This window comes from Vombatus ursinus, unplaced genomic scaffold (assembly GCF_900497805.2).
Source record: "Vombatus ursinus unplaced genomic scaffold, bare-nosed wombat genome assembly UNPS02014894.1, whole genome shotgun sequence".
Lineage (NCBI taxonomy): Eukaryota > Metazoa > Chordata > Mammalia > Diprotodontia > Vombatidae > Vombatus > Vombatus ursinus.
This window is the reverse complement of record NW_020954672.1, coordinates 4,265,799-4,289,573: the sequence shown is the minus strand read 5'-3', so window position 1 is coordinate 4,289,573 and position 23,775 is coordinate 4,265,799. Positions and strand designations below refer to the sequence as shown.

General features: G+C 41.3%; 1 long non-coding RNA gene across 1 annotated transcript; it reads right to left on the bottom strand.

Moving 5' to 3' along the window:
* Positions 1–769: 769 nt before the first annotated feature.
* On the bottom strand, positions 770–22,990 carry LOC114028860. The gene is made up of 3 exons (XR_003567414.1): positions 22,951–22,990; positions 2,721–2,912; positions 770–2,504 (listed from the first exon to the last, which is right to left on the bottom strand). It is a non-coding gene; the product is annotated as an uncharacterized LOC114028860 (long non-coding RNA).
* Positions 22,991–23,775: the final 785 nt, after the last annotated feature.

Below are 23,775 nucleotides of genomic sequence, written 5' to 3'. Positions count from 1 at the left end.
AGGGTATGAAACTCAATAACAAAAATCAGGAAGTCAACACATCTACAATGCTGCATGGACTGGATGAAAGTCAGGGGACAGAGGTCAGTGATAGGCAAGGGCTCTCTTGGTATGATCCCCAGGATCTGTTGTCCATTAAGGAGAATTCCTTTCTTATGCTTCCCAAACACCCCTAAAAGCTCCAAACAAATGTGAACTGTTATTATTAATTTTATTTTCATTGTTATTTAATTATACTTGGAGCAGACTTAGAATTCTATTGGCTTAAACATTGGGTGACCCATTTATTTCATTCTTGATAAGTTCTATGAGGTGAGGTGTTGTCTCCACTGACATGCATTTTGGGGAAAATACAGAAGGAATTAGAGCCTCAATATACAGCCATAACCTATGCTGGTCACTCTAATTCCAGTAGCATAATTTCTCTTACCCCTCTTATTTCCACCTATCCAAGCAAAGCCTGTCTCCTTACTATGTCTGTTCCAAGCTCTCTCTCCTTTCTGTAAAGATACATTCTTCTGGTCTCATATGCCTAGAACTCTTTATCTGGATCAGTCTCCTGGCTTCTCCATCTACCCCTTCAGACTGATGCTTAAAAATAAACCCTTGGCAATAGCCTCAGTCATGAGCAGAGCTGGGCCTACGGTTAGGGAAAGCAGGCAGCTGTCTAGGATACAAAATGCAGGCAGTGCAAAATGAGAGACATCTTTTAATGTTACCTTTTACAAATGTATATTTTTGTTTTTATTTATTTTTCTTTTTTCTGTCTTTTAAAAATACATATTAACAAACAGCAACTAAAGTAGGCCTTTCCACATGTACCATAGAACAAAAAAGAAGGTGGTATATGAAATTGTGAATCTCTTATGTACAGCTTGCTTTTCTTTTTGAGTATATAATCACTTCCACATACAACCTTTAAAGCTTTACATAAACGCTTATATTTTGAACACCAGAAAATTCTGTTTGCAATGGGACATGGACATTTATTTTGTGATAAAACAACTCGAATATATCACAATTGTAACCCTTGCTATGAGGATTGACTTTCTTTGCATTTCTGTAATTTTTCTCAGGTCTGCAAAAGCTCAGAAAGACAATATCCAAGGTTAGAACAATGGTGGGACATTATAAAATGTAGCCAGCCTATAATGGAGTGCTTTATTATTTTTTTAAATAATATTTTATTTTTTCCCAATTATACATAAAAATAATTTTTAGCATTCATTTTTTAAAATTTTGAGTTCTAAATCCCATCCCTCCCTCTTCTCATCCCCGACCTGAGATGGTAAGCAATTTGATATGGGTTATACATGTGTAATCATGCAAAACATATTTAATGTGGCATTTTGAAAAAGGGATGGACCATACAACTAGGACTGCCAGAGAAATGCTTATGGGGAGAACTATATGAGGCTGCTGAAAGATAGGCAGATCTTACTGCCATACAGCATATCGTGAGATGGGATCACTTTGGTGAGAGTTGAGTGAGAGTTGACTCCCTATCTCTCTCTCTCACATCTATGAGGGTCAGAACTGTGACCACCAAAAATGGTGGGGGAATGAGCTAGACATCCTTGAGTACGGCTAGAGGAAAAGCAGAATAGGGTGCCCATGTCCAGAGTTATGTGATCCCAAAGGGCTCCAAAGTCAATTTGACAAACATCCTGGAATCTTGAGCTATAAGCACAATAGAATGGGGCTGCTATCCATGAAGAGAATGTCTATCTCTGCCTTCTTATGTCTATGGCATTGATAGGAGGAAGATAGCAGTTCTCCTTTGTCTCCAGGTTATGGGAGCATCAATTCCATTGGAAGGATTCCAGATGGTGTTACTCCTGATTTATTTGGAAAGAGCAAATGTGTGAACTCGGCTATTAATGAGGCAGCTGCTGCTAGGCTTGCAGATGGATGATCCCTTAAAAAAGTATCAAGCAGTGTCTGGGGGGCTTAATTTTGTGCTTTATCATCTTTCTATTTCTCACAAAAAAATAAATGTAATCTATAATGTGAGTAGGTTTTCCTTTTGAGTCATATGGAACTGGGACAGAGATAAAAATCTTCATGGGAAAATGAGTTGAATTATATTTGGAGAGTTCTCTGGAATTCCAGAGTGGTGGTACAAGCTGAATTTGTGATAGACACATGAAATATTTAAAAAATACATTCTATTAATATCTTTTATTTCTACATTATCTAAATTTTCCTTCTGTAGTCCTCCTCTCTGATCTCCCAGAAGATTTATGAAATATTATATGCAAGTGAATCTTTTGCATTTTAAAACTTATACTGAATCTAGGGGAGCCAGAGCCAAGGTATGACCGCTCACTTTAGCTACTAGTCTACCGCCGTCATTCACCTTCTCCACATGACAGATGGTGACAGTCACTCTCAGTTCTTCTCCCTTCAGAGCTGCCCCAGCTTGACACATGTTTCGATCATAGCTGTTCACCTCCACACAAGCCCCATCCTGGACAAGATACCGTGTGATAGTAAAGATGAATCTATAGGCAAACAAGGAGAAATTCTTGATGGGTTCATCCCTTTGTTCAGTCCCTCATGTCCTTCCTGATGTTTCCTTCTAGAATCATGAATTCCAGTCCAGGTCCCCATTTTCCTCAAGCAGCTAACCACACTCACATTCTTTCTATGGAAGATTAGTGATGACAGTCTCAGTGCCCTGGTTACACTCTTCAATCAGCCACTGACTGGATACTTACCCATCAGTGGACCCTGTGATCATAGGCTTCTTTGTTGGCCAGAATGTCATTCCTGTCTATTCCAATGCTGCTCATTCTCATTGACAGAGAGACCATAGGATGGAAGAAGCCCCCATGAGCCCAGGTCACAGCTCTGCACATATCAGTTAGGGTCTGATTTCCCTCCTGATAGATTCAGTCACTCGGAGAAGCCTGAGGGAGACAATCAATGTCACTCATCAATACTGATCTCTCTGACTGTTTGCATCATGGGATTCATTACCTACATCTTGACCACAGAAGATGATAGAAGAGACCCTGAGCCAAACATAACTTAATATTAACAGGATTTAATTGCATTGACCATGTCCATGGTCAGCAACCTTGTAGTTTCCCCAGAGTCCTCCCATACTTCCCTCCCCCTACGATTTTTTTTTTTTGGTCCAGACTTATGATTTTGTTGGTAAAGTGAACTCTGGTGAAGAAACTCTTTCTTCTAAGCTATGAGTTGTAAGTTTTTGGAGGTGGGGTTGGGGGGCACTGTATTGGTACTATGCTTTACTGTTAGATAGGTTAGATAAACATTCTAATTTTACTTGTGTGTGTGTGTGTGTGTGTGTGTGTGTGTATGTGATGAAATTAGACTCTGAATTTCATGCGGATCCATCCTCATCATGTTACGTGGAATAGTGATGATCACCTCTGCCTCCCTATGTTATATAAAGGCAGAAAGACTCCAGTAGTCGTAACACGCAGGTAGGTTACAATTTTCTGTGACTTGAAGCCTTGGAGTTTTCTAAGGACACTAAGAAGTTAAGTGACTTGCCGAAGGTCACACAGCCAATTTGTGTCAGAGTTGGGTCTTGAACTCAGGTCTTCTTGACTCTGAGGTCAGTTCTTTTTTCATTATGCATGCTTTCTCTGCTTTAGGCTTATAAAATCATGTGACCTCCTTGCCCAGTAGCCACATTTCTTTGTCACAATCAATTAGAATTGTCTTTACTCTGAGTCTATTTTCTCTATTACTTGATACTGGAGGCAGAAGATAAAAGGGAGAAAAACAGTTCCTGAAGATTTTTTTGTATGTATATTGGGCAGAATAAGAAAAAGGAACAATTTTCTTGTGACCTCCTCAGCACTTCCCATTTTGTACCCTGTTCTCCTTAAGTCAATCAATCAACCAATCAATAAACATTTATTAAGCACCTACTATGTGCCAGGCACATGGTGCCTAAGTGCCGGGAATACAAAAAGAGGCAAAAGATAGTCCCTGACCTCACAGAGTTCTCAATCTGATGGGGGAGACCAAAACCAAACAAATACATACAAACTATATATAGGATAAAGAGAAAATAATTAGCCAAGGGAAGGTACTAGAATTAAGAGTGATTGGGAAAGGCTTTTTGTAAAAGATAGGATTTTAATTGGGACTTAAAGGAAGGAAACCAGGGAAGTCAGTAGGCAGAGATGAGGAAGAAAGGACATTCCAGGCATAAGGGATAGCCAGAGAAAATGCCCTTAGTTGAGAATTGTAGTGTCTCATTCATGGAACAGCAAGCTAACCAGTGTTGCTGGAAAGGTAGGAGGGGGTTAGGTGATGAAGTGCTTGGAGCACCAAGCAGGGTATTTTGTATTTGATACTGGAGATGATAGAGAGCCACTGTAGTTAAATGAATAGGGAGGTGATGTAGTTGGACTTGTGCTTTAGGAAAAGCACTTCAGTAGCTGCATGAAGTATGGATGGGAGTGGGAGGGGACTTGAGGCAGGCAGACCCACCATCAGGCAACAGTCCAGGCACAAAGGGACGAGGCTCTACCCCAGAGCAGTGGCAGTGTCAGAAGAGAGAAGGGGAGCTAATTCCAAAGATATTGCAGAGGTGAAATTGACAGACCTGGGCAATAGATTGGATATGGGGAAGGGAGGGGTAAGAAATAGTGAGAAATTCAGGGACTGGGAGGATGAGAATGCCCTTCACCATAACAGTCTTATCCTAACATCTCTTAGCATCACTTAGCATCTCTCCTTTCCTACCAGTCTCCTAAAACTCTCTTCAGAATTCCCTGACAGCTTTGAAATAACCAAATGTGGAACTCGGCCATTACCAAAAGCAAAGTTGGTTATGTTTTCAATAAATTAAATATTGTGGTTTGCCCGAGCTTGTTGACCTCTGTCTCATCTGTGCCAATCACAAGTCATGGCAAGAGCCTTGTGCTAGAGCCAGGTGGATTGTGACTGCTACAATGCATTCAATAATGTCTGGTTTGTAGTTCTAACCCTTCCTCCAAAGCAGGGCTTCTTCATCTATTTTTGTGTCATGGACTCTTTGGCAGTCGTGGGGGAAGCCTATAAACTGCTTCTGGGAATAATGGTTTGTTGCCTACATTCATAATTGAAGGAAATAGTCAATTTCAGTTAGAGGTTAGTGACAATAAAGATGTAAAATTTTTTCCCTATCCAAGTTTATGGGCCCAGTGAAATCTATCCACAAACCCTGGGATCCGTGGACCCTTCATTAAGAACCTTGCTATAAAGTATAAAAGGATGTTTGTTATTTAGAATTTCTGCTAATTGCAAATGCTCTCTTTCCTTTGTGAATACAAATGAACTAACATTGCTTGCTAGAAGATATATACATGCTTAAGCACATTTATACATATCTGTGTGGAAATGAGACCCTCTTGCTCTTAATTTTAGTATTCTTTTTTTACAATTAAAAGGGCTTTTCACCCTTATAGAAAACTATTCTCTGAGACCCATATTCATCCACAGGCTCCCAAGGAAAAGCTCTAAAACCCTTGATCTACGATAAGAAGCCTATGCTTTTTATCGTCTACTTAAGAAAGTCCTCAAGGACATTCTCTTGGCAGTGGTCAAGTAACTTCAAGATTAAGTAAAATAAAGATAAAGAAAACCCCATTAGGCTTCTTGAATCTCTACCAGCGGTTTATTCCTCTGTAGCTATACAGTTTATTACTCCCTATTATTTTGCTTTACCTTCCTAAACCACTGAGATCTTTCCCTGTCTTCAAAAATTATGACTTCATAGATAATGCCCATCCTGGCACAAATAGAGGAATCTTTATGGCCCCTTGGTTCTTGGGACTATAGATAACACATTTCTGCATCCTCAGGTTAAGAGGCCTTGAGCGGAGATAAGAAAGATGAATTTTCCAATGCCCACTATCCCATTTAACCAATCACAGACCTAAAGTATCTGGGAACCAAGAATTATAGGAAATAAGTTTTTGAGCTGGAAGGGATCTTGGAATCCACTGAGCCCAATCCCCTCATTTTACAAATGAGGAAACTGAGGCTGTGAGAAGTTCAATGACTTGCCCAAGGTTATACGACTGGTAAGTTCCTGAGACAGGATTCGAATTCAGGGATTCCAGACCTTCGTGTGGCACTAACAGTACCATTGCCTCAATCAACAATGATTTACTAATTTACTAATTACTAATTTACTAATAATTTACTATTTACTAAATAGGTGCTAGGGATACATATACAATGAATGAAATAATCTCTATTTGCAAGATCTGCATTTAAATGGGGAAGCCAACAGGTCCATACAGATCTGTATTCAGAGTAGGGAAAGGGGAAAGGAAGAGAATAAGCATTTATGTAGTACCTATTATGTCCCGGACTGTGCTAAGTGCTTTACAAATATTATCTGATTTGATCCTTGTAACCCTGCAAGGGAAGTGTTCTTATTACCCTCATTTTATAGTTGAAGAAATAGAAGCAGATAGATTAAATGACTTGCCCAGGGTCATACAGCTAATAAGTGTCTGTGGTCAAATTTGAACTCAGATCTTCCTGACTCCAGGCCCAGTGCCCTATCCACTATGCCACCTAGCTGCCTCTGTATGATTACAAAAATATATAAATGAAAGTAAATTGTGATGAGAATAAATACAAATGTAATTTGAAGACAGCAGGACTTGTTTCAGGGAGAAGACATCCTGATTTCCCCTACCATATGGGTGGGAGCATCCTCTATCCATCAGCTACCCACTGTCTTTGAAACTACCACACTGAGACAGTACCATTCTCTTTCCAGCAGCATCCCAGAGGTATTCAATCACAGCACGGACACCATGAACTTGGGTGGGGGGAAAGGCTACCTCCTTTGGTCTGTTTTATTTGTCCTTTTCAATTCTAGGTAGAGGCAGTATGGTCCCTGCACTGAACTATGGTGACCTTGGAGGCAAGATTCTAGGCTGGATGTTTCTGTTGGCATACTGGGGAAGCCCTGAGAAACCAGGGTGCTGGAACTTGAGCCAATGGGAGTTTCGGACTTGGAACTTCATGGGGCCGTGCTATATAGGAACTGAGTTCTCCCCAGCCCTCTCCAGAGCCTGAGGTGGTATATGGGAGAATTATGCCCACTCCACTTCCAAGTGGTTGGGGGGAATGTGCGAATGTTTGTTGTTGCTATACCTTTGAAGTAAATATTCCTTTGTAAAAGCTAGTCTGACTGCTTAGTGGTTAAATGGCATTGGGGTATAGGGCACCCTTAAAATTAAGGGAGCAATCAGTAGAGGACTTGAGCCAATGGCAGAGAGACTAAACTCCCTCCCTGCCCCCAAACCATCTTCAAGATACCTGAGAAGCCTGAGGGAGGGATGAAGTGTAACAGATCTGACCTTTAGGCAATGTGGGCCAGAGTAGTCACCAAATTACACCAAAGATCTCTCCAATAGCTCCAGGGAGGAACCCAGAGCTTTAATCCCCTTTTCTATAAACAATTGTCAGATTGCAACTTCTTTTGATACAGCATTTCTCATACTAGCCCCTCCTGGATTCCAAAGCCACTACCTTAGCCTAGGTCCTTGTCATTTCTCACCTAGATTACGTTAACTCTTCTTTTCAAAACATCCTCACTGTGGTAGGAGCAATATCCTTGAGTGCTGACCCATGACGGTTAGCCTAGTTTTTCCTTAATAGGTATTGAAAATGACCTTGAGTCTTATTTGGTTCTAGGAATTAAGGCATTAGCCTTTGTTTGCAGCAACTGATCATCTGAATAAACAGGCAATGAGGAGACAGTGCCAGTTCACTCTCTGAGGCTCCTGCCGTGGACTAAAAGTATGACTAACCTGGGAAGCTGTGCTCAGATGAATCAATTTGGCATCCTCATTACACTTTCTTATTGAATGCCTTTCCCCTGCTATGTAAACCTCCTTTTGTTAACTGTTAGATGGACTATGAGCATCTCACTTTATTCCAGTTTCAAACCTAAACCAGGAGACTGGGATATATGGGGCATGTTCAAGTAAGACTAGCACCTCTGGAGTGAGGGCTTGCCAAGCCCTTCTCAGAGCTCTCATCCACCCCTGGTGTCCACTTTCACCCAACTCTCACCTATGGCTCTAAGAAACTAGCATGTGTAGCAGCCACATCCTGGTAAAACCATCTTGGCAGATGGACTAAACCAGGCTGAGGATAACTGACGGGTCTCAAACCTGTAGGTGTGTTAGGTGGTACCCCAAGCCCGGGAAGACTTCCCCAGGCGGAATGGGTTGATTGAGAACAATTTGTTCTAATGGCCATGAAGGTGGCTGAAGCAGGTTCTGTGGAGTGCTTGGAGCCTGGTCATTCATTGGAGATGCCATGGTCTTTCACTGCATCCCATGCATCGTCCTGACTTTTGCCCTGCCACTGGTCTTTGATAACTCTGGAAGAGAGAGCGAGGCTGACAGCTTTATGCAACTCTGCCTAACTTAAATCCAGTTGTGAGCAAGTCAATACATCATCCCATGATGTCATTGGTCCTCTTCAAAAACAAAGGACAAACAACAACCAAGTAATAGGCCCAAGTTAGGCCTTATCTATAACTCCTCCCTCCATCAACAATGCTGTCTCTCATCCCATCTGTCTTTACCAAAGTTGCCAAGAATTTCCTTTCTTTATCACACTAACTAGATCCCTCATTCATATTTTGGCCTACCACTGATCTGTAAAAGAAGTCCTCCTTCTTCCGACGAATAGCCAGGTGGAGCAGTGAAAAGTACACCAGGCCTGGAGTCAGGAAGAATTAAGTTCAAATCTGGCCTTAGATACTTACCAGCTGAGTGACTCTGGACAAGTCACTTAACCTCTGTTTGCCTCAGTTTCCTCATCTGTAAAATGGGGATAATAATAGCACCTGCCTCCCAGGGTTGTTGTCAAGATCAAATGGGATGATAATTGTAAACCATCTAGCATAGTGCCTAGCACATAGTAAGTACTATGTAAGTGTTAGCTGTTATTATGATCCATCTTCAGAAACCTTTCTCGCCACCTGCTTCAGGTGCACTTGTTCAAATCCCCCCTCCATGTCTCATTGCACGTCTTTCTGAACCCGCTGCTATTACTTACCAGCTTCGCAGATCTGGACTATGTTTCTGTTCCTCAATGTACCATGTGCTCTCCTTCCCATGATTTCAGCATCTCTTAGTGTCCTACTCAGTTGCTAAAGCATCAGACTTTTAAAAGGCCAGGGGTCAAGTCCCTGTTAAGGTAGGACTTATGAGAGAGCAGTATGGTACAGGGGAATGCATACTGACTCTGGAGTTAGAAGATTTGGGATCAAATCCTACATCTGATACTTACTACCCATGTGACCTGGGGCAAGTCACTTAACCTTCCTGGCTTCAATTTCCTCATCTGTAAAATGAAGGAGTTTGACCAGATAGTAATTAGAGCAATAGCTAACATTTATACAGCACTTTAAGGCTTGCGAACTCCTGTGTTAACTCATTTGGTCCTCACAACAACATTGTAAGGTAAGTATTATTATTATCCCCATTTTACAAATGAAGATACTGAGGCTGAGAGTGGTGAAGCGACTCACCCAAGGTCACACAGCTAGGAAGTGGCTGAGGTAGGATTCATACTCAGGTCTCCCTGACTTCAAGTTCCATGCTATATTCATTGAGTCACCTAGATGCCTAAATGGCCATTGAGGTCTCTTCTAGTTTCTAGAACTCATTTAACATAAATTTTTGTTTAACCTCAACTTTCTTTATGCTGCTACTATCATCGTTGCCTGTTAGTAAGAGAAAATCTTGAATTTCACAGATGTTTGCTAGTGGGCTCCTTGCTTCTGTCATTTTTGCTTATCAAAATCTTTTTCCTTCTTCAAGGCCCAGTTCATGGACTACCTTCTCCACGAAGCTGTCCTTGTTCCCCACAGCTGGTAGTGATCTGACCTGCCTCACATCTTTCATAATACCTTTAACTCTCCTTCACATTTACCATATTTTAAATGTGTATTCTAGTTATTTGAATCCTGCTCTTATCTCCCCTTATAGCACAGTGACCATATGTCCTGGAGTTTCTAAGACGATTTCTATTTCAATAAAATCAAGTACACTTTTAATAAGGCTTTGTAAATGAAATATCTTTTGTACAACCTTGTGTCCCAAATTTTAGTTTAAAAATATCCCTACCTTATTCTAGTAGACCGTAAGCTGTTGGAACTTATTCATCTTTGTATCCTAGCACCTGGCACTGTGCCTTGTACATAGTAGACATTTTATATATGATTTTTGAATTGAATTGCTCTGAATTCTTTGATTCAATTTGATCCAACCTGTATTTTTTTGCAAGTGCTCAACACTGTGCCAACTCTTTGAGAGATGCAGAAGTATATGAAAGAGTCTGTTTGTTCAAGGAGACAGGTATCCATGAAATAATCAAAAAGCAATATAAAATACTAAGAATTGAGGAGCCAGAATAGGTGGTACAAGGGATTCAATTAAATTCAACAAACATTTATTAAGCACCTGAAAGGGCAAGGCACTATTTTGGGCTCTGGTGTTGCAAATACAGTAATGAAAGTCACTGCCTCCAGAAGCTCCTATTCTCCGTGGGGTGGGGTAGGGGAATACAGCATGTGCAGGGATTTGTAAATACAAGGTAACATGAGGAGCAAGAGAACATTAGAAAAGTGGAAAGATTAATGTGGTTTTGGGGAGGGTCTGGTACGTGAGCTGAGCCTTAGTTAGGATTATAAGAGGTTTCAAGGTTCCAAGAAGGGATTAATTAAGAAAAAGAATCACAACAAGATTGAAGACCGAGAGATAAACTGAGCAAAGAGAGCTCGGGAAAAGATTCATAAAAACAGTGGAATTTGAGATGGGCCTTACAAAATAGACTGGATTTAAATAAACACAGAGCCAGAAAACCACACTCTGGGCAGGGGAATTCAATTCAATTCAGTTCCACAAATAGCATGATCAGAGATCCAGATTTTGATTTGAGCACGGCTGGCTCGTGAAATTTAAAAAAGAGACTAACTTGTCTAAAGCGGAAGGTGGAATCAGTCTGGTTGTATAGGTGGGCCACTGCCAGATGATAGAGGGCCTTAAAAACAAGGCTGAGAATTTTAGATTTTATCCCATTGTTACTGTTCACTCTCCAACAGCCCCATCTGCCTTCTTTATTATTATGCCCATGATGCTGAATGCTGCTAGAAGAAATCACTAAGCCTTGCTGACTGTTTCCACTGTAATTTCGTGTTATATAATCTCAGCCGGGCCCTTACTTCTGTGGAGGGGTCCAATCCAATTCTTTTATTCTTTTCTGATGGTTTTTTTTTTATCATGCTCCCCTCAGTGGCTGCTCTAACCTTCTCATTATTGAAGTCTCCTACACCATTGATGTCAGACTCAAATAGAAATTGCAGGCACAAAACCATCCATAAAGACCCTTGCTGGCCAAATATTGACTTAGTTTTAAAATGCAATCTTATCTACATTTTATTGTATTATTTATTTCGTTAAATGTTTCCCAATTACATTTTAATCTGGTTTTGGCCACGCTCTGGAGTTGTCAGGACTCACGTACCAGCCAGCACTGTTTAACATCCCAGTCTTATACCACCCTTTCCTCCTTTCCTGAATAGATGTCCATGACTTTTCCTTGAAGTCAAATCGAGGCCTTCCTTTATATACTCTAATTTCCCATACTCCGGATCTTAAAACTCCTTCTGTATCTTCAGCTGAGCCAAATAGATGGCATACTGACTTGTAGACAGAAAACATGGGATTAAATTCTGTCTCAAACACTTACCAGCTGTATAATCAAGGGCAAATAACCACACTTCTCATAGGTTAGTGTTATTTATATAACACTTTGAGGTTTGTAGATAACTAGGTGGCATAATGGATAGAGTGCTGGGCCTAGAGTCAGGAGAACTTGAGTTCAAATCTGACTTCAGGTACTGCCTAGCTGTGTGACCCTGGACAAGTCACTTAACCTTTGTTTGACTCAGTTTTCTCTTATGTAAAATGGGAATAATAACGGCATCTACCTCTCAGGGATGTTTTGAGGATCAAATGAGATAATATTTATAAAGACCTTAGCATAGTACCTGGCACATAGTAAATGCTATATAAATGTTAGCTATTATTGTTATTATTATTAATGTAGGCAACTAGGTGGCATAGTAGATACAGAGCCGGGCTTAGAGTCAAGACAGACATGAATTCAAATTTCACCCCAGACACTGACTGACACTGTGACCCTGAGCAAGTTGTTTAATCTTCCTATGCCTCAGTTTCCTTATCTGTAAAATGAGGAGTGAGTGGATTTGATGGTCTCTAAGGTTCTAAATCTATTGCCCTATGATTCCTGGGTACCTGCCATGTAATTTTTCTTCTTCTATATCCCCACTTTGGCTCTAGGAAGTGTTACCCCCACAATTATGGTGCTCTGTAAATCAGTGCCCACTCAGAAGCATAGTTCCTGGGCCACCTACTGATTTGTTTGCTTTAACTAGTCATTGCAGACACCACTAGATCTTCTCTCGTGGCTCTGAATAGCTGGCAGATGCCTAGATCCTGCTTCTCTCATGCCTGTGATTTGAAATCTGCTGAGGCCAAAATCCTTTTCACCTCTCTGTCCCCATACTGTCATCCTTATCCACCTCAACCCTGCTCCCGCCTCTACAATATATATCCTCTTTTGCCCTCTATTAATCCCGCCTCGTTGTTAATAGACTCCCGTTACGTATTGCATCGACTTACTTCACACTCTTTCCACCTTCTTTTCATGGTGAGGAACAGTGCTTCTCTAAAAGATGTATCCCCAGCCACACCCTCCAGTACTAGATCCTCCTCTCCTGTCCCCAGATATACTGGGTCAGGCAGAAGAATAAGCATGTTACCTATTCCTCACTGCTACTGCTGACCAGTCTCTTCACCACCATCATTTGCAAACTTTTCTCCTCTGCAGTTCACTTCATTCATCTGTATCACCCCATATAGACCCCTTCCACTGTCTGAGAATCAGCATGGTACAGTGGGTAGAGCACTGGACTTGAAATCAGGAAAAAATATGTACGTAGAGCAATATCCTAACTCCTACCCCCCAATGCAAGTTAGGCTACTTTTCCTTAAAAGGAATTGAAACCATCGTTGTTTCTTAACTGGCTTGGGGTACTAAAGGTTTAGACTGTTGACCTCACCTCCTGTTTGTCTGCCTACGCGGCAACCACAAGGAGATTGGGTGGAATGGGGATGGGGGGGCACTCTCATACTTGGCCTTTGGATCATGATGGGTAACTCAGGGAGCTTCACTAAGCTAACCCAACTTGAGGTTGAATAACTCAATGGCTAGCCTTGTTAAATATTCTTCTACTATAGCTAAGTAAATCTCCTTTTGTTAACTTTTGAATGATATATGAGTATCTCATTTTGTTCCAATATCGAATCTAAATGACTAAGGGACTGGCCTGAATCAGGCTTGGTCCAGAATACCTGAGTTCAAATTCTGCTGTTCAAATTAGACATTTGTTAACTGTGACCCTAGACTAGGGGTGGGGAACCTGTGGCCTCGAGGCCACGTGTGATCTTCTAGGTTCTTGGGTGCAGCCTTTTGACTGAGTCCAAGTTTTACAGAACAAATTCTTGTATTAAGGGGATTTGTTTTGTGAAGTTTAGATTCAGTCAAAGGGCTACACTTGAGGACCTAGAGGGCCAAATGTGGCCTGGAGGTCACAGATTCCCCACACCCGCCCTAGACAAATCATATCAATCTGCTGGCCTTAGTTTCCTCATTTGTAAAATGAAGAAGTTGAATTTGGTAATTTCGAAGGTCTCTTTTGTTTTTGCTTTTTTTTGGTGAGCCAGTCTGGGGTTAAGTGACTTGCCCAGTTAAGTGTCAAATATCTGAGACCAGATTTAAACTCAGGTCCTTCTGACTCCAAGGCTGGAGCTCTATCTGCTGTACCACCCAAGTGCCCCAAGGTCTCTTTCAACTCTAAATTTTGTTGATGCTTAGTGGATAAAGCATTGGACTTGGAGTCAGGAAGACCTGGGTTCAAATCTTGCCCCAGACACTAAGTACGGTCCTTGGACAAGTCACTTAGTCTCTCTAGCCAGGTTTCCTCATCTGCAAAATGAAGGGGTTGGGTATAATGGTCTCTAAGTTTCCTTTTAGTTCATAATCTTTGATTCTATGATAATCTGCTGGTCTATGTTATTCTCTTTTATCAAGAAATTCAGGGGCAGCTAGGTGGCTCCGTGGATCGAGCACCGGCCCTAAAGTCAGGAGGACCTGAGTTCAAATCTGGCATCAGACCAAACACTTGACACACTTACTAGCTGTGTGACCCTGGGCAAGTCACTTAACCCCAATTGCCTAAAAAAAGAAAAAAAAAAGAAATTCAGTATCTGGCTTACTGTCTTCCTTTCCACAACAAACCCTACCCTTATACTTGGCAAACTTCAAAACACATCTTGATGTCTCCTTAGAAGATCTTGGTCTCTACATTCACCAACCAAGTTCATCAACCTCAGCCACCTACAAGGACGGTCATAGTCTAGGTATCACCATTACTTATAGTTACCACCTCAGTGACCCTCTCTCCCATCTCAACCTCCTATTTTTCCACCTTTCACTGTCTCCCTTCTTTGACATTTACTTCATCGTCACTGTGACCTCTTGATTGTCCATCCAATTTTGATATTCTCCTAGTTGATGACCTGTGTGGAAAGGATAAAGGTCACTATGTCCTTTTACCTTCAGGGCATTTTGAGACAACAAACTCACAGCAGTCAAGAAGCTGTGTGAAAGGATAGGAAGTTAGTTCCAATTTTGGGAGATAATTAAAGGCAGTTTTCCATTTATTTTTATTTTGTAATGAAAATATATGTGGTCACAGAATACTGATTGCCTATTTTCTAAGAATGTGGGGAAAGGATCAAGAATGAGAAAGAAAAATCCCAGATGCAAGCCAGAGATTTCCCTATTGTTAGTAATTATGGAGCCATGGGCTACATAATACACTAGATTAATTTTGAATCTGACTAATAGTTCCCCTCCTCCCCCACTTGCCCAGTCATATGGTCTGGTGCACTATGGGGAGAAAGACACTCTTGGGCTTATGTCAGAAAGATCTTCATGAAACCAGACTGATGGGCAAATTTTATGTTATACTCCCTTGGTGGTTAATTCATGTAACCTGCAGCTCAAAGTCCACTTGTAAAGGCCTCTCCTTATTGGTGGAGTACTCAATGCTCTGTACCCGTAGGAGGAGCGGAGTTGGTGAGAATTTGAGAGAGAACAGAGCTCGCTCTTCTGGCTTCCAACTTTGAGAGAGAAGACACTCATTTCCATATTGGCTTCAAGGAGAGATCCCTGAAGTAACAGAAAGATTATGGGAAGACGCTAACATGTAGAGGAGTTGGCACCTTGATCATGTCCCTAGTCTTAGTTCGCTACACTAGAGACTTCTGGAAATTTCTCTTTGGTAAAGATGTGGGACTATCTCTTGACCGAGCTATCTCAAATCTATGGGAGGCATGAACAGATAAACCTAGACTTTCCTTCACCCACTCTTCTCCAAGGAAAACTGTGATTACTGACAAATAGGGAAGCAAGAGAAACCGGCCACTTTGCTTTCCTCAGAGAAAGGGTACTAGATTAAAAAAAAAAATTATATATACCGTTATCCCTTCCACATCACAGGGATTAGGGGCACAGTGCCCCTCGATCTGGAAAGTCTGCATAAAATTTTTTGGTCCTCTGTTCATACCAGAGAAGAAATCTGAATTAGTATGGTATTAAGAGATAAAATGTGTTGATATTATATAATACTATACAGATATTTTATGCATTTCTGAGTTTCTAAACTTTTTCTGTGTCTGACCTTTGCATGTCATCTGTAGCTTCTGCAAAACTCCCAAAAAATTCACATTCAATTTCTTATGCCAACCTGAGATATATTGAAACTGCAATGGGGCAAGTCATGATGTGAAGGGATAACTGTGTGTGTGTGTGTGTGTGTGTGTGTGTATATATATGTGTGTATATATATATATATATGTATATATATATGTGTGTATATATATATGTATATATATATAAAAATGTGTGTGTGTACATATATAATATGTGTATATCCCTTTAAATATTGTTACATTGTTAGTCTTTCGCTTGAGGGACCTTTCCCTGAAGAGAATCTGGAACTGTATATCTTCTCTCTTGAAGCTAGAAGCTGATGGGGTGCTTGGGTGCTTGTGCTTGTACTTGGACCCCAATTTCTCCCTAACCTCAGAAACACTGTCTCTGACAACCACTCCCCAGCCCAAGGACACTGTGCCTACCAGTTATTCACGCATGGGCCCCAGCACGACCCTTATCTCTCTCCCTGGTGCAGCTACACGAAGCTGGTTGAGAGAGTGCTGGGCTGCTTAGGCCCCAGCCCTCAGATGCCTCCAAATTCCTTAGTAGGTTCCTGTCTGGTGAGAAAGCTTTCCCTTGTTGCAGAGCATTCTCTCATCAAGACAGAGGGAGAGTGGTACCTTGCCCAGCCCAAGGAGTTTTGTCCTTGGCTGGCCCAAGGACTCTTCCTCCGCCAGACTCCCAATATCCATACCTCTGTCATCTCCCTCCCTATCTGGTATACTCTCTGTACTTTCTCATCCACAGCTCCCAAAAACACCTGGAACTTTAGATTACCTCATCAGTGTCCCTGGCATTCCTTTCCCATGCCCTTTGTCATATAAACCCTAGCTCTATCCTCAGTCTCTCGCAGGTTTCTTAAGAATCCTTGCCCGCTGAAAAGCATAACAATAAATCTTTGCCACCTTGATGTAAAAAATGCTTGAGGCTGTGAATTCATTCCAGACGACCCCGTCTAGTCCTCCAGTCTTTGAGGGGTCTCAACCTCTCAGACCACAACAAAGCCTGAAGACCAAGATCTCTCCTTTCTCAAGCACTGCACGCCTCAGTGAGGAGCATTGAGTGATCAATTTCCCCCAGTGAGGAGAGTCTTTTTTTTTAAAAATTTATTTATTTTTAGTTTTCAACATTCATCTTCACAAGATTTTGAGTTCCAAATTTTCTCTCCATCTCTCCCCTCCCCCCCACCCCAAGATGGCATGCATTCTGAATACCCCTTCCCCTAATCTGCTCATCTGCTCTCCCTTCTATCTCTCCCCCCTTCTCTTATCCCTTTCCCCTTCTATTTTCCTATAGGGCAGGGTAGATTTCTATACCCCATTTCCTGCATTTCTTATTTCCCACTTGCATGTGAAAACAAATTTTTTTTAACATGTGTTTTTAAAACTTTGGGTTCCAAATTTTCTCCTTTCCTCCCTCCCCACCCACCCTCATTGAAAAGGCAAGCAACTCTATACAGGTTATACATGTGTAGTTATGCAAAACACTTCCATAGTAATCATGTTGTAAAAAACTAACTATATTTCCTTTAATCCTGTCCCGCCCCCCATTTATCCTATTCTCTCTTTTGACCTTGTCCTTTAGTGATAAGAGTCTTAAGCAAAAGGGCTCTGAGCCTAGGGTTTTATAGTAAAGTCATACTTTGCCTTTCTGTAGCCTTAAAACATATGCCACATCAACCAGTATGGGCTCCTTTCACTACTACAACGCCCCAGGTGTCTCATGGGATACCCACCAAATGCACACACAGCACATTTCCACGTCACATATTTCTTTGATGACTGTGATTCCTCTACACAGTTTGTTAAATGTCCCAGCCTATTCACACCCACTATGTACCCCTCTATTGTCCCCTGAGGGATACTATTTTTAATTCTCCAGAGACTGTAGTGTTCTGCGACTTACAGCCAAACAACAATACTGGGAGAATATTGGTTTTAAAAAGATGGATCTTTGTTTCAGAGAAAAGTATGGAGTCATCAAAGGAGCTTTGCAATTTTTCAAAGGCAACCCAATCTGGAATAATATCTCACATTTACATAAAGTTTAGCAAGTCCTTTCTTCCTAACAACTCCATAAGGGAGATAATATTAAACAGCATCATCCTAACTTTACAGATTAGAAAACTGAGGCACAGAGAGACTGACTAGTAGTCTAAATCAGTTTAACAAGACTAATTTACTTATTCATGATAACACAGCTTGGTAGTATCAGAGCTAGGACTGCAACTCACATTTTCTGACTCCAAGTCCATTACTTTTTCCATAACATGTAACATGTTCTATTTCTCTGAACAAATGCATATTTCATGACAAGGGGAAATATATATATAGCTAGTATATATGTGTGTATATCTGTATATATAGTGTATGTATGTGTGTATGTACATGTACATACATGCATGTGTGTATATAATGTATATACATACATATATGTGTGTGTGTATATATATGTAATTAACATAGGGTCATAAATTTTGAGCTGAAAGAGACATGTTAATAGTGAGGGACATTCTACTTGTATTCACAGATAACTAAGCTCCAATATGTTTTATATTAACAACTTGTGCATATTGAAAAGATATTTAACCTCTTGCTATTTATAGATATAGGATTCAAAAGATCCATAATTGCTAATACAATAATATTCCTATAGTGAGACTATGTGCATGTCCATCTAATGACATGCAATGTGGATTTACCTACTTGCCAACAGAACAGGAATAACCCCATCTTTTCATTTTAAATCTCCCTCACCCTGTGACTGGCACAGAACAGGGGCTCCATACCATGCTCCACAGATAGAAGTGTGCGCATCAGAGGTTAGTACTTAGCAGGGGTGAGTAACCTGGCCCCCAAGCCACATGTGGCCCTCTAAGTCCTCAAGTGCAGCCCTTTGACTAAATTCAAAATTATTCAGTCAAAGATCTGCACTTGAAGACCTAGAGAGCCTTGAGGCCCCGAGTTCCCCACCGCTGATTAGGCACATTATGTGGAAAGACTGATCCATTTGGCTATTTGGACCTTGCTCCCTGCTGCATGAATGTATCACTGAAATAAAATGATAATTGACATTTATGCTAGAATAACGTTTTCACGGTCTTTACCCATACTATCTCATCTGATACTCACAACTCTGTGACCTAAATACTATACATACTGTTATTTCCATTTTACAGATCAGGAAATTGAGATGTAGGGAGATTAAATGACTGCTTAGGGCCATACAACTGGTATGTGAGTACATGTTACTTTAATACCAGTAATAAATTATCTGATCATTAACATTGATTTTTATCCAAGTCCATATGTTTGTGATTTGAGAATGGGAGAAGGGTGATTGACGTAATCTTTCTATCTTTATTTTGCCTCTGATTCTAATAGATCTGAGCAGTTTTCAATTTTTATATCTTGAAATATAGTGTTCAGTCTCTTTAACCTGCTTCCTATGTCAATTTTTTAAAAAATATCAGATATCCTAATTTTCTTCTATTTTTTCCCTATATTTTAATTTTGCTGTTTCATGTAATTATTGTTTTTTTGTCTGATCTATTCCAGTTTTTAGGTGGTCCATTTTTTGGAGTAAGCTTTACCACTTTGTCTTCTAAGCTACTTATTCTTCCTTTTCTCTGGAGCTTTATTTCGTTTTTTATCTCTTGTTTTATTTGTTCTTGGTACTCATGTAGTACTTGTGGAAAACCCATTTTTCCTTTCAATCTCTGCTTGAAGTTTTTATGGCACTAGATCTGCAATAATTTTTGACACTGGTCAGCATTTTCTTTGATTTGTTCATCTCATCAGCTTTAATTCCTGAATTGGGGCTTTGTGCGGGACTCTGCTTCCTGTTGAATTTTTGGGTGGGGTGGTAGGTCTTACTTGACATTACCCTGGGGACCTCAGATTTTTGAGCTGATCTTTCCTTCATTAAGTTTGCCCTCTCCCCTCCCCAGATCTTTGAATTTCAGAGTGTTGAATCTTTACGACCCTACATAGTGTCTCATGAGAGAATGTTAGGAACCTCAGACCCCCTGAGTCTGGACTGTCTAGGTCTGAGCACCATGACAGAGTACTAGTTAGTACTACACTGTTTGCTTCTTCCAAGGTTCCCATCCTGGGGCTTTCTGACCACCTTGTTTTCTCAGGGGAGCCCTTCACTCTACTTTTTTTTTTTTAGGCAATTGGGGTTAAGTGACTTGCCCAGGGTCACACGGCTAGTAAGTGTGTCAAGTGTTTGGTCTGAGGCCGGATTTGAACTCAGGTCCTCTTGACTTCAGGGCCAGTGCTGTATCCACTGTGCCACTTACCTGCTCCGAGCCCTTCACTCTTGGCAGAGAGTTGCGTGTGACTCTGCCAGTCTTTGGTCGTTCTAGGAGGCTAACCCTTCACTGGCAGGCCCCCTTTCATATTGCCTTCAGGTTTCTGGTTGACCTCTTCTGAATATTTTGGGGAGAAAGAAGTCACTATAGTTCTCATTGAATTACTTCATTATTTGGGCTGGTGAGAACTTTAGAGTTTTATTGGAGTAGGCATATGGAAGCTGGGCAGGCTGCCTCCTATTCAGGCAGCCATCTTGGAAGGAAGCATTGAATTGTTAATAAATAATATAGTCTTTAACCTAGATACTTATTTAAGCCTGAGATTTGAAGGGAAGAGAAAGAAAGAGAGAGAGAGAGAGAGAGAGAAGCAAACGCTTATGGAGTAAAGATTTCCATTTTGGCTTGGTTTCAGCTCTAGTTCATTTTTATTTATTTATTTGTGAGGCAATCAGGGCTAAGTGACTTGCCCAGGGTCACACAGCTAATAAGTGTCAAATGTCTGAGGTCGAATTTGAACTCAGGTCCTCCTGACTCCAGGGCTGGTGCTCTATCCATTGTGCCACCTAGCTGCCTCTCCAATCCACTTTTATACTGTATATGTGTACTCTCCATCTCCAGTCCTCAATTTTATCTGCTCACATTTCTGTCTCTGTCTCTCTGTCTCACCTCTTTGTTTCCTCTGTCTTGAACTCCAAAATTCAGGCAGAAGTCCCTTTCTCAAGGTCAATGGCACCTTTAAGCAGACTGGGTTCTCCTGAATATCTGCAAACAGTCTAGCTGATAGATTCTTTATTATCCCAAGAAGCTTCTCTGAAGTCCCTTTAATCCTAGGGAGATGATGGGGCAGCTAGGTTGCGCAGTGTATAGAGCTCCAGCCTTGGAGTCAGGAGGACCTGAGTTCAAATCCGATCTCAGACACTTGACACTTACTAGCTGTGTGACCCTGGGCAAGTCATTTAACTCCATTGCCTACCAAGGGGAAAAAAAAATCCTAGGGAGATGAGCTTGAACTTTTCTGGGTCCTGGCAACCTTGGGAGTATACCTCATTACATAGCAACAAAATTTAGTAGATTGCTATATATTTGTGGGTGCTCAAGAAATTCTCATTGATTGGTTGATTTGTAACCAGGAACATACACACTTTATTTGTACTCTTTGACATAGTGGTTGAGGGAGTAATTAAATTAGCCCATGATCAATGGACTTTTCCCCTACACTTCCCCACAATGTCTACTCACATAGAGAGGCAATGTACTATGGCAGAAAGACCATGGGGCCAGAATCCAGGAAACATGGGAATGCTCCTTGCTTTGTTGTTTACCACTCACATATCCATAAGGAACTCATTTAACCTCTCTATGCCTCAGGTTCCTCAACTTCAAAATAAGATTATTTGACCAAGACAGTTATTTCTAGCTCTGTGCTTTGCTTTGATAATCCCATGATATTGGTGTGACAGGTAGGGAGTATGTAACCATGTTACCTGGTGCTGTATAAGTTCCCTTATTGTATTTTTATAATCTGTCTTGTGTACCATATCATACCGGGGAGGGGATGTCTCTGGGGTATCAGCACAGATCCTTGACCTTCTTTCAGGCCCTCTGGCAGGCACTCTTTAGTTCCACTCCTTTATGAGTAGTGTCCCAGATTTTTATCTCAGTGAAGTATTGGAGTTGATTATCTGATTGGATCATATGCCTTTATCCTAAGTAGAAAATCTCCTTTCTCTTGACCACTCCTTTTCACTTTTTATTTGAGATTTATATATATAATATGTATATATTTATTATATATAATATATAATATTATATATACACATATAATATGTATATATTTATTATATACAATATATACATATATAATATGTATATATGTGTGTGTATATATATATATATACACACACATACTTTCTTGTGACTCTTTAATCAGACTATTATAAATAAATAAAGGCAAATGAAATAAATTCACCCAGTATGACTGTCCTCAGACAGTCCATCCCCTATCCCCTTGACAGAACAAATGTCCTATAAGATAAGCTTACCACGCCTCATTCCCAGCAGGGAGTGAATAAGTATATGTGCCCAAGACTTTTCTACTAGTGGCAAGACCTTTTAAGTAGGTAGGTCAGTACCCAGTCTGGGGAGATGACTCAGGGACTCAGAGTACTTCCACTAGTCATAGTATGGACTCCACAGGTTCTTGGCCTCAGGTTCTAGTCTTGGATCTAAGTGGCCACAGTCCTATTTCTCAATCTCCAGCACTAACAGGTTTATTTGCTTAATATGCATCCCTGCCCTACTAGTACTGGGCATGCTGCCTGTATCAAAGTCTGGGCCAGGCAGCTGAGAACACAAGGAGCCGGCTTCCTGAAGCTTGCCATCCTTTCTCTTCTTTTCCATATTCAAACTATACCTAGCTCTCTCCTGTCCTCGGCTACGAGTATCTTCAGGGCTGTGTGAACGTAGCCTGAAAGGAACCTCAGTGCTACATCAATAATAATAATCATAGTAATAATAGCTCACAATCTCATATTAATTTAAGCTTTATAAGGCAGCATATTGGTTCCCTGCTACTTTTTAAATGAGGTTCAAAATTTCCTAACATTTCATAACTGAAAGACTGACAACTTGGCATAGAAGTACCAGGTTCATAAAGTACAAGTATCAGTTCATAAAATATACGGGCCGCACGCCGGCCTTCTGCCAGTCATGCGCCAGTACCCACTTCCCTTAAAAGAAGTGCACTGCCAGAGTCTTACCCATGCCTGGGTCCTCGGTCCTCAGCCGGATCACCACACAGAGACAAGCCATGGGAAGGCACCAACACCAGAGTTTTATTCAGAGGCCAACACAGCAAACCATCATAGCAAGCCCAAGCAGCAAGGCCAGAGCAACAGAGCAGGAGCCGGGGAGCGCGCACGTGTGTTCTGACCACGCTTGTTCCTAAGTACCTACTTAGCCCCTCCTCCCCAGCCCGCTACTAGCCAATGATTGTAGGGTCAGATACCGGAAGGGGCTGTCTGAGTTTAGCACACCAAGGGGGAGGGAGTGACGTAGGAGGCTAGGATTGGATACAGGAAGGAGGCATCTGGGATTGACGCATAGACAAGAGTACGTGACCTAGGAAGTCAGACTCAGGAGGGGACTGGGTCAGTGCTGCACAAGGTCAGGAAGGTCACAAGAGGCATCTGGGGATGACGTTGCATATAGGGAGGGGACTAAGCAGAGGGAACTCAGTCCTCTGCCATCCCACTCCCACGTGGCACCGCCCCTTGCCTCAGGAGTTCAGGCTTGGCTACTTCCTTGCACCCAGCTTATGTCACAGAGCACTGCCCAATTGCCTCATGGCTTCTCCGAATCCAGCACATCCCAGTACACACGACTCTGCCTACCACAGTCCCTGCCTCGACTTCCAAAATACCCAGATCTTACCTTACCCATGCCACAGCACCCAACTGGCAGCTGCCAACATCAGACAGTCCCTCACAATAAAATATTACATAATAGGAACCACTTGGAGTGTTTTGAAACCAGTGTTTCAAAATCAGTGCTAATAATCTGGTGATGGTTCTGAAGGCTGGTCA